The 16505-nt window shown below is 44.3% G+C and overlaps 14 non-coding genes across 14 annotated transcripts; all 14 read left to right on the plus strand.

Moving 5' to 3' along the window:
• Nucleotides 1-437: 437 nt before the first annotated feature.
• Nucleotides 438-556, plus strand: LOC125734292 (5S ribosomal RNA). The gene has a single exon (XR_007393610.1). It is a non-coding gene; the product is annotated as a 5S ribosomal RNA (ribosomal RNA).
• A 1082-nt stretch (nucleotides 557-1638) lies between these two features.
• LOC125735886 (5S ribosomal RNA) lies at nucleotides 1639-1757 on the plus strand. Its single transcript, XR_007395170.1, has one exon. It is a non-coding gene; the product is annotated as a 5S ribosomal RNA (ribosomal RNA).
• A 1080-nt stretch (nucleotides 1758-2837) lies between these two features.
• On the plus strand, nucleotides 2838-2956 carry LOC125734293 (5S ribosomal RNA). Its single transcript, XR_007393611.1, has one exon. It is a non-coding gene; the product is annotated as a 5S ribosomal RNA (ribosomal RNA).
• A 1074-nt stretch (nucleotides 2957-4030) lies between these two features.
• LOC125728782 (5S ribosomal RNA) lies at nucleotides 4031-4149 on the plus strand. Its single transcript, XR_007389366.1, has one exon. It is a non-coding gene; the product is annotated as a 5S ribosomal RNA (ribosomal RNA).
• Nucleotides 4150-5227: 1078 nt separating this feature from the next.
• On the plus strand, nucleotides 5228-5346 carry LOC125737019 (5S ribosomal RNA). The gene has a single exon (XR_007396286.1). It is a non-coding gene; the product is annotated as a 5S ribosomal RNA (ribosomal RNA).
• Nucleotides 5347-6420: 1074 nt separating this feature from the next.
• LOC125729072 (5S ribosomal RNA) lies at nucleotides 6421-6539 on the plus strand. The gene has a single exon (XR_007389576.1). It is a non-coding gene; the product is annotated as a 5S ribosomal RNA (ribosomal RNA).
• A 1073-nt stretch (nucleotides 6540-7612) lies between these two features.
• On the plus strand, nucleotides 7613-7731 carry LOC125730987 (5S ribosomal RNA). The gene has a single exon (XR_007391280.1). It is a non-coding gene; the product is annotated as a 5S ribosomal RNA (ribosomal RNA).
• Nucleotides 7732-8804: 1073 nt separating this feature from the next.
• On the plus strand, nucleotides 8805-8923 carry LOC125730988 (5S ribosomal RNA). Its single transcript, XR_007391281.1, has one exon. It is a non-coding gene; the product is annotated as a 5S ribosomal RNA (ribosomal RNA).
• Nucleotides 8924-9998: 1075 nt separating this feature from the next.
• On the plus strand, nucleotides 9999-10117 carry LOC125737020 (5S ribosomal RNA). Its single transcript, XR_007396287.1, has one exon. It is a non-coding gene; the product is annotated as a 5S ribosomal RNA (ribosomal RNA).
• Nucleotides 10118-11197: 1080 nt separating this feature from the next.
• Nucleotides 11198-11316, plus strand: LOC125734702 (5S ribosomal RNA). The gene has a single exon (XR_007394005.1). It is a non-coding gene; the product is annotated as a 5S ribosomal RNA (ribosomal RNA).
• Nucleotides 11317-12390: 1074 nt separating this feature from the next.
• LOC125729081 (5S ribosomal RNA) lies at nucleotides 12391-12509 on the plus strand. Its single transcript, XR_007389578.1, has one exon. It is a non-coding gene; the product is annotated as a 5S ribosomal RNA (ribosomal RNA).
• A 1073-nt stretch (nucleotides 12510-13582) lies between these two features.
• Nucleotides 13583-13701, plus strand: LOC125730991 (5S ribosomal RNA). Its single transcript, XR_007391283.1, has one exon. It is a non-coding gene; the product is annotated as a 5S ribosomal RNA (ribosomal RNA).
• Nucleotides 13702-14776: 1075 nt separating this feature from the next.
• Nucleotides 14777-14895, plus strand: LOC125737021 (5S ribosomal RNA). The gene has a single exon (XR_007396288.1). It is a non-coding gene; the product is annotated as a 5S ribosomal RNA (ribosomal RNA).
• A 1079-nt stretch (nucleotides 14896-15974) lies between these two features.
• On the plus strand, nucleotides 15975-16093 carry LOC125734703 (5S ribosomal RNA). Its single transcript, XR_007394006.1, has one exon. It is a non-coding gene; the product is annotated as a 5S ribosomal RNA (ribosomal RNA).
• Nucleotides 16094-16505: the final 412 nt, after the last annotated feature.

A 16505-nucleotide genomic window follows, 5' to 3' on the forward strand; every position in this document is an offset into this window, starting at 1 on the left:
TAGCTCCCAGTGTTCTGACAGCGTAACGTTTTGGGGAAGCATGTGATTCAACAGCTACCAGTGGGCTTCGTGCGGCAGAGATTTTGTGGCTGTTAGAGGAGTTGATAACAGAGGGTCGTTAAGAGAAGCCTGCATGAGGTAGGCAAAGGAGTAATGTTTGCCGGCGGGGGACGTGCGGCGATTAACCTGTGCGGTAGTGAAAACGACTTAAAGAGAAGGAAGTGTGCGGATGCGGAAAGAATGGAATAATTGTGGTAGGCTGCCGGCTGAGTAGTTTGGTGAATGTTTGGTGTGGGTGCGGCGCTGCCGATTGGATGGTGGTGCTGCAGTGTGAGTCAGATAAAAAAAAAAAAAAAAACAGGAGTAGGATCCAATGGGACTAACTGGCATGTATAGAGGCGTGTAATGCAAAAGGGCTGTTTTTGGTAGTGTCTCTTGCTTATGGCCATACCACCCTGAACACGCCCGATCTCGTCTGATCTCGGAAGCTAAGTGGGGTAGGGTCTGGTTAGTACTTGGATGGGAGACCACCTGGGAATACCAGGTGCTGTAAGCTTTTCTCACTTTTACTTTATACAGGGGGCGCTCCACTTCACGATTAATTTAAATCTATCACTCCCCTTCCATTTTACTATTTTATATATATATATATATATTTTTCTCTCATTCATAAAGGCAACTTTTAGAAACCGTTTTACTCTAAATACTTCCTGGTAATTCTAGGTGCTGTAAGCTGTTCGTGCCTTTATTCCACCAGGGCGCGATCTTCTCACAAACTTGAAGACTGTCACTCCCCATTCACGTTTTACAACTTATTGTTAATGATAAAGAGACAGCTTTTTACACACAGTTTTAAACAAAGTACTGATATTATTCCTCTTCAACTGACCGCTTTGTTTTCTATGCAAAAACCACTTCGCCACAGAAGACTCGATATTATTGGCATAGCAAGTTCTGCTCTTCTCCTTTCAAAACTTGCTAAAAGCTGTATTTAAAAGAACAGATTGGCCGGGGTAATTCACACCCTTCAATGCCAGCTTAATGTTTAGGTTAGTGGGAATCACAGAGGAATTAGGGATGGAAACTTCTTTGCTGGTGATAGAAGTGGTCTGCTGAATTTTTAGAGAGAAGAGGCCGTCGATGTTTGAATGTAGAAAATTGTTCTGGCTGCAGCCTGCAGTATGGACTTGTTGGTGTGTGTAGCTCCCAGTGTTCTGACAGCGCGACGTTTTGGGGAAGCATGTGATTCAGCAGCTACCAGTGGGCTTCGTGCGTCGGAGATTTTGTGGCTGTTAGCGGAGTTGATAACAGAGGGTCGTTAAGAGAAGCCTGCATGCAGTAGGCAAAGGAGTAATGTTTGCCGGCGGGGGACGTGCGGCGATTAACCTGTGCGGTAGTGAAAAGGAGTTAAAAATAAGGAAGTGTGCGGATGCGGAAAGAATGGAATAATTGTGGTAGGCTGCCGGCTGAGTAGTTTGGTGAATGTTTGGTGTGGGTCCGGCGCTGCCGATTGGATGGTGGTGCTGCAGTGTGAGTCAGATAAAAAAAAAAAAAAAAAACAGGAGTAGGATCCAATGGGACTAACTGGCATGTATAGACGCGTGTAATGCAAAAGGGCTGTTTTTGGTCGCGTTTCTCGCTTATGGCCATACCACCGTGAACACGCCCGATCTCATCCGATCTCGAAAGCCAAGCAGGGTAGGGTCTGGTTAGTACTTGGATGGGAGACCTCCTGGGAATACCAGGTGCTGTAAGCTTTTCTCACTTTTACTTTATACAGGGGGCGCTCCACTTCACGATTAATTTAAATCTATCACTCCCCTTCCATTTTACTAATTTATATATATATATATTTTTCTCTCATTCATAAAGGCAGCTTTTACACACGTTTTACTCTAAATACTGCCTGGTAATTCTAGGTGCTGTAAGCTGTTCGTGCCTTTATTCCACCAGGGCACGATCTTCTCACAAACTTGAAGACTGTCACTCCCCATTCACGTTTTACAACTTATTGTTAATAATAAAGAGACAGCTTTTTACACACAGTTTTAAACAAAGTACTGATGTAATTCCTCTTCAACTCACCGCTTTGTTTTCTATGCAAAAACCACTTCGCCACAGAAGACTTGATATTGTTGGCATAGCAAGGTCTGCTCTTCTCCTCCTTTCAAAACTTGCTAAAAGCTGTATTTAAAAGAGCAGGTTGGCCGGGGTAATTCACACCCTTCAATGCCAGATTAATGTTTAGGTTAGTGGGAATCACAGAGGAATTAGGGATGGAAACTTCTTTGCTGATGGTAGAAGCGGTCTGGTGAATTTTTAGAGAGAAGAGGCCGTCGATGTTTCAATGTAGAAAATTGTTCTGGCTGCAGCCTGCAGTATGGACTTGTTGGCGTGTGTAGCTCCCAGTGTTCTGACAGCGTAACGTTTTGGGGAAGCATGTGATTCAACAGCTACCAGTGGGCTTCGTGCGGCAGAGATTTTGTGGCTGTTAGAGGAGTTGATAACAGAGGGTCGTTAAGAGAAGCCTGCATGAGGTAGGCAAAGGAGTAATGTTTGCCGGCGGGGGACGTGCGGCGATTAACCTGTGCGGTAGTGAAAACGACTTAAAGAGAAGGAAGTGTGCGGATGCGGAAAGAATGGAATAATTGTGGTAGGCTGCCGGCTGAGTAGTTTGGTGAATGTTTGGTGTGGGTGCGGCGCTGCCGATTGGATGGTGGTGCTGCAGTGTGAGTCAGATAAAAAAAAAAAAAAAAAACAGGAGTAGGATCCAATGGGACTAACTGGCATGTATAGAGGCGTGTAATGCAAAAGGGCTGTTTTTGGTAGTGTCTCTTGCTTATGGCCATACCACCCTGAACACGCCCGATCTCGTCTGATCTCGGAAGCTAAGTGGGGTAGGGTCTGGTTAGTACTTGGATGGGAGACCACCTGGGAATACCAGGTGCTGTAAGCTTTTCTCACTTTTACTTTATACAGGGGGCGCTCCACTTCACGATTAATTTAAATCTATCACTCCCCTTCCATTTTACTATTTTATATATATATATTTTTCTCTCATTCATAAAGGCAACTTTTAGAAACCGTTTTACTCTATATACTTCCTGGTAATTCTAGGTGCTGTAAGCTGTTCGTGCCTTTATTCCACCAGGGCGCGATCTTCTCACAAACTTGAAGACTGTCACTCCCCATTCACGTTTTACAACTTATTGTTAATGATAAAGAGACAGCTTTTTACACACAGTTTTAAACAAAGTACTGATATTATTCCTCTTCAACTGACCGCTTTGTTTTCTATGCAAAAACCACTTCGCCACAGAAGACTCGATATTATTGGCATAGCAAGTTCTGCTCTTCTCCTTTCAAAACTTGCTAAAAGCTGTATTTAAAAGAACAGATTGGCCGGGGTAATTCACACCCTTCAATGCCAGCTTAATGTTTAGGTTAGTGGGAATCACAGAGGAATTAGGGACGGAAACTTCTTTGCTAGTGGTAGAAGCGGTCTGCTGAATTTTTAGAGAGAAGAGGCCGTCGATGTTTGAATGTAGAAAATAGTTCTGGCTGCAGCCTGCAGTATGGACTTGTTGGTGTGTGTAGCTCCCAGTGTTCTGACAGCGCAACGTTTTGGGGAAGCATGTGATTCAGCAGCTACCAGTGGGCTTCGTGCGGCGGAGATTTTGTGGCTGTTAGCGGAGTTGATAACAGAGGGTCGTTAAGAGAAGCCTGCATGCAGTAGGCAAAGGAGTAATGTTTGCCGGCGGGGGACGTGCGGCGATTAACCTGTGCGGTAGTGAAAAGGAGTTAAAGAGAAGGAAGTGTGCGGATGCGGAAAGAATGGAATAATTGTGGTAGGCTGCCGGCTGAGTAGTTTGGTGAATGTTTGGTGTGGGTCCGGCGCTGCCGATTGGATGGTGGGGCTGCAGTGTGAGTCAGATAAAAAAAATAAAAAACCAGGAGTTGGATCCAATGGGACTAACTGGCATGTATAGACGCGTGTAATGCAAAAGGGCTGTTTTTGGTAGCATCTCTCGCTTACGGCCATACCACCCTGAACACGCCCGATCTCGTCTGATCTCGGAAGCTAAGCAGGGTAGGGTCTGGTTAGTACTTGGATGGGAGACCACCTGGGAATACCAGGTGCTGTAAGCTTTTCTCATTTTTACTTTATACAGGGGGCGCTCCACTTCACGATTAATTTAAATCAATCACTCCCCTTCCATTTTACTATTTTATATATATATTTTTTTTTTTCTCTCATTCATAAAGGCAGCTTTTAGAAACCGTTTTACTCTAAATACTTCCTGGTAATTCTAGGTGCTGTAAGCTGTTCGTGCCTTTATTCCACCAGGGCGCGATCTTCTCACAAACTTGAAGACTGTCACTCCCCATTCACGTTTTACAACTTATTGTTAATGATAAAGAGACAGCTTTTTACACACAGTTTTAAACAAAGTACTGATATTATTCCTCTTCAACTGACCGCTTTGTTTTCTATGCAAAAACCACTTCGCCACAGAAGACTCGATATTATTGGCATAGCAAGTTCTGCTCTTCTCCTTTCAAAACTTGCTAAAAGCTGTATTTAAAAGAACAGATTGGCCGGGGTAATTCACACCCTTCAATGCCAGCTTAATGTTTAGGTTTGTGGGAATCACAGAGGAATTAGGGATGGAAACTTCTTTGCTGGTGGTAGAAGCGGTCTGGTGAATTTTTAGAGAGAAGAGGCCGTCGATGTTTGAATGTAGAAAATTGTTCTGGCTGCAGCCTGCAGTATGGACTTGTTGGTGTGTGTAGCTCCCAGTGTTCTGACAGCGCAACGTTTTGGGGAAGCATGTGATTCAGCAGCTACCAGTGGGCTTCGTGCGGCGGAGATTTTGTGGCTGTTAGCGGAGTTGATAACAGAGGGTCGTTAAGAGAAGCCTGCATGCAGTAGGCAAAGGAGTAATGTTTGCTGGCGGGGGACGTGCGGCGATTAACCTGTGCGGTAGTGAAAAGGAGTTAAAGAGAAGGAAGTGTGCGGATGCGGAAAGAATGGAATAATTGTGGTAGGCTGCCGGCTGAGTAGTTTGGTGAATGTTTGGTGTGGGTCCGGCGCTGCCGATTGGATGGTGGGGCTGCAGTGTGAGTCAGATAAAAAAAAAAAAAAAACATTAGTAGGATCCAATGGGACCAACTGGCATGTATAGAGGCGTGTAATGCAAAAGGGCTGTTTTTGGTAGCGTCTCTCGCTTATGGCCATGCCAGCCTGAACACGCCCGATCTCATCCGATCTCGGAAGCCAATCAGGGTAGGGTCTGGTTAGTACTTGGATGGGAGACCTCCTGGGAATACCAGGTGCTGTAAGCTTTTCTCACTTTTACTTTATACAGGGGGCGCTCCACTTCACGATTAATTTAAATCTATCACTCCCCTTCCATTTTACTAATTTATATATATATATTTTTTTCTCTCATTCATAAAGGCAGCTTTTACACACGTTTTACTCTAAATACTGCCTGGTAATTCTAGGTGCTGTAAGCTGTTCGTGCCTTTATTCCACCAGGGCACGATCTTCTCACAAACTTGAAGACTGTCACTCCCCATTCACGTTTTACAACTTATTGTTAATAATAAAGAGACAGCTTTTTACACACAGTTTTAAACAAAGTACTGATATAATTCCTCTTCAACTCACCGCTTTGTTTTCTATGCAAAAACCACTTCGCCACAAAATATTCGATATTATTGGCATATTATCTGCTCTTCTCCTCCTTTCAAAACTTGCTAAAAGCTGTATTTAAAAGAGCAGGTTGGCCGGGGTAATTCACACCCTTCAATGCCAGCTTAATGTTTAGGTTAGTGGGAATCACAGAGGAATTAGGGATGGAAACTTCTTTGCTGGTGGTAGAAGCGGTCTGGTGAATTTTTAGAGAGAAGAGGCTGTCGATGTTTCAATGTAGAAAATTGTTCTGGCTGCAGCCTGCAGTATGGACTTGTTGGCGTGTGTAGCTCCCAGTGTTCTGACAGCGTGACATTTTGGGGAAGCATGTGATTCAACAGCAACCAGTGGGCTTCGTGCGGCGGAGATTTTGTGGCTGTTAGCGGAGTTGATAACAGAGGGTCTTTAAGAGAAGCCTGCATGCGGTAGGCAAATGAGTAATGTTTGCCGGCGGGGGACGTGCGGCGATTAACCTGTTCGGTAATGAAACGGACTTAAAGAGAAGGAAGTGTGCGAATGCGGAAAGAATGGAATAATTGTGGTAGGCTGCCGGCTGAGTAGTTTGGTGAATGTTTGGTGTGGGTGCGGCGCTGCCGATTGGATGGTGGTGCTGCAGTGTGAGTCAGATAAAAAAAAAAAAAAACAGGATTAGGATCCAATGGGACTAACTGGCATGTATAGAGGCGTGTAATGCAAAAGGGCTGTTTTTGTTCACGGCTCTCGCTTATGGCTATACCACCCTGAACACGCCCGATCTCGTCTGATCTCGGAAGCTAAGCGGGGTAGGGTCTGGTTAGTACTTGGATGGGAGACTGCCTGGGAATACCACGTGCTGTAAGCTTTTCTCACTTTTACTTTATACAGGGGGCACTCCACCTCACGATTAATTTAAATCTATCACTCCCCTTCCATTTTACTATTTTATATATTTCTTTTTTCTCTCATTCATGAAGGCAGCTTTTACAAACGTTTTACTCTAAATACTGCCTGGTAATTCTAGGTGCTGTAAGCTGTTCGTGCCTTTATTCCACCAGGGCACGATCTTCTCACAAACTTGAAGACTGTCACTCCCCATTCACGTTTTACAACTTATTGTTAATAATAAAGAGACAGCTTTTTACACACAGTTTTAAACAAAGTACTGATATAATTCCTCTTCAACTCACCGCTTTGTTTTCTATGCAAAAACCACTTCGCCACAGAAGACTTGATATTGTTAGCATAGCAAGGTCTGCTCTTCTCCTCCTTTCAAAACTTGCTAAAAGCTGTATTTAAAAGAGCAGGTTGGCCGGGGTAATTCACACCCTTCAATGCCAGATTAATGTTTAGGTTAGTGGGAATCACAGAGGAATTAGGGATGGAAACTTCTTTGCTGGTGGTAGAAGCGGTCTGGAGAATTTTTAGAGAGAAGAGGCCGTCGATGTTTCAATGTAGAAAATTGTTCTGGCTGCAGCCTGCAGTATGGACTTGTTGGCGTGTGTAGCTCCCAGTGTTCTGACAGCGTGACATTTTGGGGAAGCATGTGATTCAACAGCAACCAGTGGGCTTCGTGCGGCGGAGATTTTGTGGCTGTTAGCGGAGTTGATAACAGAGGGTCTTTAAGAGAAGCCTGCATGCGGTAGGCAAATGAGTAATGTTTGCCGGCGGGGGACGTGCGGCGATTAACCTGTTCGGTAGTGAAAAGGACTTAAAGAGAAGGAAGTGTGCGGATGCGGAAAGAATGGAATAATTGTGGTAGGCTGCCGGCTGAGTAGTTTGGTGAATGTTTGGTGTAGGTGCGGCGCTGCCGATTGGATGGTGGTGCTGCAGTGTGAGTCAGATTAAAAAAAAAAAAACAGGTGTAGGATCCAATGGGACTAACTGGCATGTATAGACGCGTGTAATGCAAAAGAGCTGTTTTTGGTAGCGTCTCTCGCTTACGGCCGTACCACCCTGAACACACCCGATATCGTCCGATCTCGGAAGCTAAGCAGGGTAAGGTCTGATTAGTACTTGGAAGGGAGACCACCTGGGAATACCAGGTGCTGTAAGCTTTTCTCACTTTTACTTTATACAGGGGGCACTCCACCTCACGATTAATTTAAATCTATCACTCCCCTTACATTTTACTATTTTATATATTTCTTTTTTCTCTCATTCATGAAGGCAGCTTTTACAAACGTTTTACTCTAAATACTGCCTGGTAATTCTAGGTGCTGTAAGCTGTTCGTGCCTTTATTCCACCAGGGCACGATCTTCTCACAAACTTGAAGACTGTCACTCCCCATTCACGTTTTACAACTTATTGTTAATAATAAAGAGACAGCTTTTTACACACAGTTTTAAACAAAGTACTGATATAATTCCTCTTCAACTCACCGCTTTGTTTTCTATGCAAAAACCACTTCGCCACAGAAGACTTGATATTGTTAGCATAGCAAGGTCTGCTCTTCTCCTCCTTTCAAAACTTGCTAAAAGCTGTATTTAAAAGAGCAGGTTGGCCGGGGTAATTCACACCCTTCAATGCCAGATTAATGTTTAGGTTAGTGGGAATCACAGAGGAATTAGGGATGGAAACTTCTTTGCTGGTGGTAGAAGCGGTCTGGAGAATTTTTAGAGAGAAGAGGCCGTCGATGTTTCAATGTAGAAAATTGTTCTGGCTGCAGCCTGCAGTATGGACTTGTTGGCGTGTGTAGCTCCCAGTGTTCTGACAGCGTGACATTTTGGGGAAGCATGTGATTCAACAGCAACCAGTGGGCTTCGTGCGGCGGAGATTTTGTGGCTGTTAGCGGAGTTGATAACAGAGGGTCTTTAAGAGAAGCCTGCATGCGGTAGGCAAATGAGTAATGTTTGCCGGCGGGGGACGTGCGGCGATTAACCTGTTCGGTAGTGAAAAGGACTTAAAGAGAAGGAAGTGTGCGGATGCGGAAAGAATGGAATAATTGTGGTAGGCTGCCGGCTGAGTAGTTTGGTGAATGTTTGGTGTAGGTGCGGCGCTGCCGATTGGATGGTGGTGCTGCAGTGTGAGTCAGATTAAAAAAAAAAAAACAGGTGTAGGATCCAATGGGACTAACTGGCATGTATAGACGCGTGTAATGCAAAAGAGCTGTTTTTGGTAGTGTCTCTCGCTTACGGCCGTACCACCCTGAACACACCCGATATCGTCCGATCTCGGAAGCTAAGCAGGGTAAGGTCTGATTAGTACTTGGAAGGGAGACCACCTGGGAATACCAGGTGCTGTAAGCTTTTCTCACTTTTACTTTATACAGGGGGCGCTCCACTTCACGATTAATTTAAATCTAGCACTCCCCTTCCATTTTACTATTTTATATATATATTTTTATTCTCTCATTCATAAAGGCAGCTTTTACACACCGTTTTACTCTAAATACTGCCTGGTAATTCTAGGTGCTGTAAGCTGTTCGTGCCTTTATTCCACCAGGGCGCGATCTTCTCACAAACTTGAAGACTGTCACTCCCCATTCACGTTTTACAACTTATTGTTAATGATAAAGAGACAGCTTTTTACACACAGTTTTAAACAAAGTACTGATATAATTCCTCTTCAACTCACCGCTTTGTTTTCTATGCAAAAACCACTTCACCACAAAAGACTCGATATTATTGGCATAGCAAGGTCTGCTCTTCTCCTCCTTTCAAAACTTGCTAAAAGCTGTATTTAAAAGAACAGATTGGCCGGGGTAATTCACACCCTTCAATGCCAGCTTAATGTTTAGGTTAGTGGGAATCACAGAGGAATTAGGGATGGAAACTTCTTTGCTGGTGGTAGAAGCGGTCTGGTGAATTTTTAGAGAGAAGAGGCCGTCGATGTTTGAATGTAGAAAATTGTTCTGGCTGCAGCCTGCAGTATGGACTTGTTGGTGTGTGTAGCTCCCAGTGTTCTGACAGCGCAACGTTTTGGGGAAGCATGTGATTCAGCAGCTACCAGTGGGCTTCGTGCGGCGGAGATTTTGTGGCTGTTAGCGGAGTTGATAACAGAGGGTCGTTAAGAGAAGCCTGCATGCAGTAGGCAAAGGAGTAATGTTTGCTGGCGGGGGACGTGCGGCGATTAACCTGTGCAGTAGTGAAAAGGAGTTAAAGAGAAGGAAGTGTGCGGATGCGGAAAGAATGGAATAATTGTGGTAGGCTGCCGGCTGAGTAGTTTGGTGAATGTTTGGTGTGGGTCCGGCGCTGCCGATTGGATGGTGGGGCTGCAGTGTGAGTCAGATAAAAAAAAAAAAACATTAGTAGGATCCAATGGGACCAACTGGCATGTATAGAGGCGTGTAATGCAAAAGGGCTGTTTTTGGTAGCGTCTCTCGCTTATGGCCATGCCAGCCTGAACACGCCCGATCTCATCCGATCTCGGAAGCCAATCAGGGTAGGGTCTGGTTAGTACTTGGATGGGAGACCTCCTGGGAATACCAGGTGCTGTAAGCTTTTCTCACTTTTACTTTATACAGGGGGCGCTCCACTTCACGATTAATTTAAATCTATCACTCCCCTTCCATTTTACTATTTTATATATATATATTTTTTTTTTCTCTCATTCATAAAGGCAGCTTTTAGAAACCGTTTTACTCTAAATACTTCCTGGTAATTCTAGGTGCTGTAAGCTGTTCGTGCCTTTATTCCACCAGGGCGCGATCTTCTCACAAACTTGAAGACTGTCACTCCCCATTCACATTTTACAACTTATTGTTAATGATAAAGAGACAGCTTTTTACACACAGTTTTAAACAAAGTACTGATATTATTCCTCTTCAACTGACCGCTTTGTTTTCTATGCAAAAACCACTTCGCCACAGAAGACTCGATATTATTGGCATAGCAAGTTCTGCTCTTCTCCTTTCAAAACTTGCTAAAAGCTGTATTTAAAAGAACAGATTGGCCGGGGTAATTCACACCCTTCAATGCCAGCTTAATGTTTAGGTTAGTGGGAATCACAGAGGAATTAGGGATGGAAACTTCTTTGCTGGTGGTAGAAGCGGTCTGGTGAATTTTTAGAGAGAAGAGGCCGTCGATGTTTGAATGTAGAAAATTGTTCTGGCTGCAGCCTGCAGTATGGACTTGTTGGTGTGTGTAGCTCCCAGTGTTCTGACAGCGCGACGTTTTGGGGAAGCATGTGATTCAGCAGCTACCAGTGGGCTTCGTGCGGCGGAGATTTTGTGGCTGTTAGCGGAGTTGATAACAGAGGGTCGTTAAGAGAAGCCTGCATGCAGTAGGCAAAGGAGTAATGTTTGCCGGCGGGGGACATGCGGCGATAAACCTGTGCGGTAGTTAAAAGGAGTTAAAAAGAAGGAAGTGTGCGGATGCGGAAAGAATGGAATAATTGTGGTAGGCTGCCGGCTGAGTAGTTTGGTGAATGTTTGGTGTGGGTCCGGCGCTGCCGATTGGATGGTAGGGCTGCAGTGTGAGTCAGATAAAAAAAAAAAAAAAACCAGGAGTAGGATCCAATGGGACTAACTGGCATGTATAGACACGTGTAATGCAAAAGGGCTGTTTTTGGTAGCATCTCTCGCTTACGGCCATACCACCCTGAACACGCCCGATCTCGTCTGATCTCGGAAGCCAAGCAGCGTAGGGTCTGGTTAGTACTTGGATGGGAGACCTCCTGGGAATACCAGGTGCTGTAAGCCTTTCTCACTTTTATTTTATACAGGGGGCGCTCCACTTCACGATTAATTTAAATCTATCACTCCCCTTCCATTTTACTAATTTATATATATATATTTTTTTCTCTCATTCATAAAGGCAGCTTTTACACACGTTTTACTCTAAATACTGCCTGGTAATTCTAGGTGCTGTAAGCTGTTCGTGCCTTTATTCCACCAGGGCACGATCTTCTCACAAACTTGAAGACTGTCACTCCCCATTCACGTTTTACAACTTATTGTTAATAATAAAGAGACAGCTTTTTACACACAGTTTTAAACAAAGTACTGATATAATTCCTCTTCAACTCACCGCTTTGTTTTCTATGCAAAAACCACTTCGCCACAAAATATTCGATATTATTGGCATATTATCTGCTCTTCTCCTCCTTTCAAAACTTGCTAAAAGCTGTATTTAAAAGAGCAGGTTGGCCGGGGTAATTCACACCCTTCAATGCCAGCTTAATGTTTAGGTTAGTGGGAATCACAGAGGAATTAGGGATGGAAACTTCTTTGCTGGTGGTAGAAGCGGTCTGGTGAATTTTTAGAGAGAAGAGGCTGTCGATGTTTCAATGTAGAAAATTGTTCTGGCTGCAGCCTGCAGTATGGACTTGTTGGCGTGTGTAGCTCCCAGTGTTCTGACAGCGTGACATTTTGGGGAAGCATGTGATTCAACAGCAACCAGTGTGCTTCGTGCGGCGGAGATTTTGTGGCTGTTAGCGGAGTTGATAACAGAGGGTCTTTAAGAGAAGCCTGCATGCGGTAGGCAAATGAGTAATGTTTGCCGGCGGGGGACGTGCGGCGATTAACCTGTTCGGTAATGAAACGGACTTAAAGAGAAGGAAGTGTGCGAATGCGGAAAGAATGGAATAATTGTGGTAGGCTGCCGGCTGAGTAGTTTGGTGAATGTTTGGTGTGGGTGCGGCGCTGCCGATTGGATGGTGGTGCTGCAGTGTGAGTCAGATAAAAAAAAAAAAAAACAGGATTAGGATCCAATGGGACTAACTGGCATGTATAGAGGCGTGTAATGCAAAAGGGCTGTTTTTGTTCACGGCTCTCGCTTATGGCTATACCACCCTGAACACGCCCGATCTCGTCTGATCTCGGAAGCTAAGCGGGGTAGGGTCTGGTTAGTACTTGGATGGGAGACTGCCTGGGAATACCACGTGCTGTAAGCTTTTCTCACTTTTACTTTATACAGGGGGCACTCCACCTCACGATTAATTTAAATCTATCACTCCCCTTCCATTTTACTATTTTATATATTTCTTTTTTCTCTCATTCATGAAGGCAGCTTTTACAAACGTTTTACTCTAAATACTGCCTGGTAATTCTAGGTGCTGTAAGCTGTTCGTGCCTTTATTCCACCAGGGCACGATCTTCTCACAAACTTGAAGACTGTCACTCCCCATTCACGTTTTACAACTTATTGTTAATAATAAAGAGACAGCTTTTTACACACAGTTTTAAACAAAGTACTGATATAATTCCTCTTCAACTCACCGCTTTGTTTTCTATGCAAAAACCACTTCGCCACAGAAGACTTGATATTGTTAGCATAGCAAGGTCTGCTCTTCTCCTCCTTTCAAAACTTGCTAAAAGCTGTATTTAAAAGAGCAGGTTGGCCGGGGTAATTCACACCCTTCAATGCCAGATTAATGTTTAGGTTAGTGGGAATCACAGAGGAATTAGGGATGGAAACTTCTTTGCTGGTGGTAGAAGCGGTCTGGAGAATTTTTAGAGAGAAGAGGCCGTCGATGTTTCAATGTAGAAAATTGTTCTGGCTGCAGCCTGCAGTATGGACTTGTTGGCGTGTGTAGCTCCCAGTGTTCTGACAGCGTGACATTTTGGGGAAGCATGTGATTCAACAGCAACCAGTGGGCTTCGTGCGGCGGAGATTTTGTGGCTGTTAGCGGAGTTGATAACAGAGGGTCTTTAAGAGAAGCCTGCATGCGGTAGGCAAATGAGTAATGTTTGCCGGCGGGGGACGTGCGGCGATTAACCTGTTCGGTAGTGAAAAGGACTTAAAGAGAAGGAAGTGTGCGGATGCGGAAAGAATGGAATAATTGTGGTAGGCTGCAAGCTGAGTAGTTTGGTGAATGTTTGGTGTAGGTGCGGCGCTGCCGATTGGATGGTGGTGCTGCAGTGTGAGTCAGATTAAAAAAAAAAAAACAGGTGTAGGATCCAATGGGACTAACTGGCATGTATAGACGCGTGTAATGCAAAAGAGCTGTTTTTGGTAGTGTCTCTCGCTTACGGCCGTACCACCCTGAACACACCCGATATCGTCCGATCTCGGAAGCTAAGCAGGGTAAGGTCTGATTAGTACTTGGAAGGGAGACCACCTGGGAATACCAGGTGCTGTAAGCTTTTCTCACTTTTACTTTATACAGGGGGCGCTCCACTTCACGATTAATTTAAATCTAGCACTCCCCTTCCATTTTACTATTTTATATATATATTTTTATTCTCTCATTCATAAAGGCAGCTTTTACACACCGTTTTACTCTAAATACTGCCTGGTAATTCTAGGTGCTGTAAGCTGTTCGTGCCTTTATTCCACCAGGGCGCGATCTTCTCACAAACTTGAAGACTGTCACTCCCCATTCACGTTTTACAACTTATTGTTAATGATAAAGAGACAGCTTTTTACACACAGTTTTAAACAAAGTACTGATATAATTCCTCTTCAACTCACCGCTTTGTTTTCTATGCAAAAACCACTTCACCACAAAAGACTCGATATTATTGGCATAGCAAGGTCTGCTCTTCTCCTCCTTTCAAAACTTGCTAAAAGCTGTATTTAAAAGAACAGATTGGCCGGGGTAATTCACACCCTTCAATGCCAGCTTAATGTTTAGGTTAGTGGGAATCACAGAGGAATTAGGGATGGAAACTTCTTTGCTGGTGGTAGAAGCGGTCTGGTGAATTTTTAGAGAGAAGAGGCCGTCGATGTTTGAATGTAGAAAATTGTTCTGGCTGCAGCCTGCAGTATGGACTTGTTGGTGTGTGTAGCTCCCAGTGTTCTGACAGCGCAACGTTTTGGGGAAGCATGTGATTCAGCAGCTACCAGTGGGCTTCGTGCGGCGGAGATTTTGTGGCTGTTAGCGGAGTTGATAACAGAGGGTCGTTAAGAGAAGCCTGCATGCAGTAGGCAAAGGAGTAATGTTTGCTGGCGGGGGACGTGCGGCGATTAACCTGTGCAGTAGTGAAAAGGAGTTAAAGAGAAGGAAGTGTGCGGATGCGGAAAGAATGGAATAATTGTGGTAGGCTGCCGGCTGAGTAGTTTGGTGAATGTTTGGTGTGGGTCCGGCGCTGCCGATTGGATGGTGGGGCTGCAGTGTGAGTCAGATAAAAAAAAAAAAACATTAGTAGGATCCAATGGGACCAACTGGCATGTATAGAGGCGTGTAATGCAAAAGGGCTGTTTTTGGTAGCGTCTCTCGCTTATGGCCATGCCAGCCTGAACACGCCCGATCTCATCCGATCTCGGAAGCCAATCAGGGTAGGGTCTGGTTAGTACTTGGATGGGAGACCTCCTGGGAATACCAGGTGCTGTAAGCTTTTCTCACTTTTACTTTATACAGGGGGCGCTCCACTTCACGATTAATTTAAATCTATCACTCCCCTTCCATTTTACTATTTTATATATATATATTTTTTTTTTCTCTCATTCATAAAGGCAGCTTTTAGAAACCGTTTTACTCTAAATACTTCCTGGTAATTCTAGGTGCTGTAAGCTGTTCGTGCCTTTATTCCACCAGGGCGCGATCTTCTCACAAACTTGAAGACTGTCACTCCCCATTCACATTTTACAACTTATTGTTAATGATAAAGAGACAGCTTTTTACACACAGTTTTAAACAAAGTACTGATATTATTCCTCTTCAACTGACCGCTTTGTTTTCTATGCAAAAACCACTTCGCCACAGAAGACTCGATATTATTGGCATAGCAAGTTCTGCTCTTCTCCTTTCAAAACTTGCTAAAAGCTGTATTTAAAAGAACAGATTGGCCGGGGTAATTCACACCCTTCAATGCCAGCTTAATGTTTAGGTTAGTGGGAATCACAGAGGAATTAGGGATGGAAACTTCTTTGCTGGTGGTAGAAGCGGTCTGGTGAATTTTTAGAGAGAAGAGGCCGTCGATGTTTGAATGTAGAAAATTGTTCTGGCTGCAGCCTGCAGTATGGACTTGTTGGTGTGTGTAGCTCCCAGTGTTCTGACAGCGCGACGTTTTGGGGAAGCATGTGATTCAGCAGCTACCAGTGGGCTTCGTGCGGCGGAGATTTTGTGGCTGTTAGCGGAGTTGATAACAGAGGGTCGTTAAGAGAAGCCTGCATGCAGTAGGCAAAGGAGTAATGTTTGCCGGCGGGGGACATGCGGCGATAAACCTGTGCGGTAGTTAAAAGGAGTTAAAAAGAAGGAAGTGTGCGGATGCGGAAAGAATGGAATAATTGTGGTAGGCTGCCGGCTGAGTAGTTTGGTGAATGTTTGGTGTGGGTCCGGCGCTGCCGATTGGATGGTAGGGCTGCAGTGTGAGTCAGATAAAAAAAAAAAAAAACCAGGAGTAGGATCCAATGGGACTAACTGGCATGTATAGACACGTGTAATGCAAAAGGGCTGTTTTTGGTAGCATCTCTCGCTTACGGCCATACCACCCTGAACACGCCCGATCTCGTCTGATCTCGGAAGCCAAGCAGCGTAGGGTCTGGTTAGTACTTGGATGGGAGACCTCCTGGGAATACCAGGTGCTGTAAGCCTTTCTCACTTTTATTTTATACAGGGGGCGCTCCACTTCACGATTAATTTAAATCTATCACTCCCCTTCCATTTTACTATTTTATATATATATATATATTTTTATTTTCTCTCTTTCATAAAGGCAGCTTTTACACACCGTTTTACTCTAAATACTTCCTGGTAATTCAAGGTGCTCTAAGCTGTTCGTGCCTTTATTCCACCAGGGCGCGATCTTCTCACAAACTTGAAGACTGTCACTCCCCATTCACGTTTTACAACTTATTGTTAATGATAAAGAGACAGCTTTTTACACACAGTTTTAAACAAAGTACTGATATTATTCCTCTTCAACTGACCGCTTTGTTTTCTATGCAAAAACCACTTCGCCACAGAAGACTCGATATTATTGGCATAGCAAGTTCTGCTCTTCTC

Source organism: Brienomyrus brachyistius, chromosome 2, assembly GCF_023856365.1.
Source record: "Brienomyrus brachyistius isolate T26 chromosome 2, BBRACH_0.4, whole genome shotgun sequence".
NCBI lineage: Eukaryota > Metazoa > Chordata > Actinopteri > Osteoglossiformes > Mormyridae > Brienomyrus > Brienomyrus brachyistius.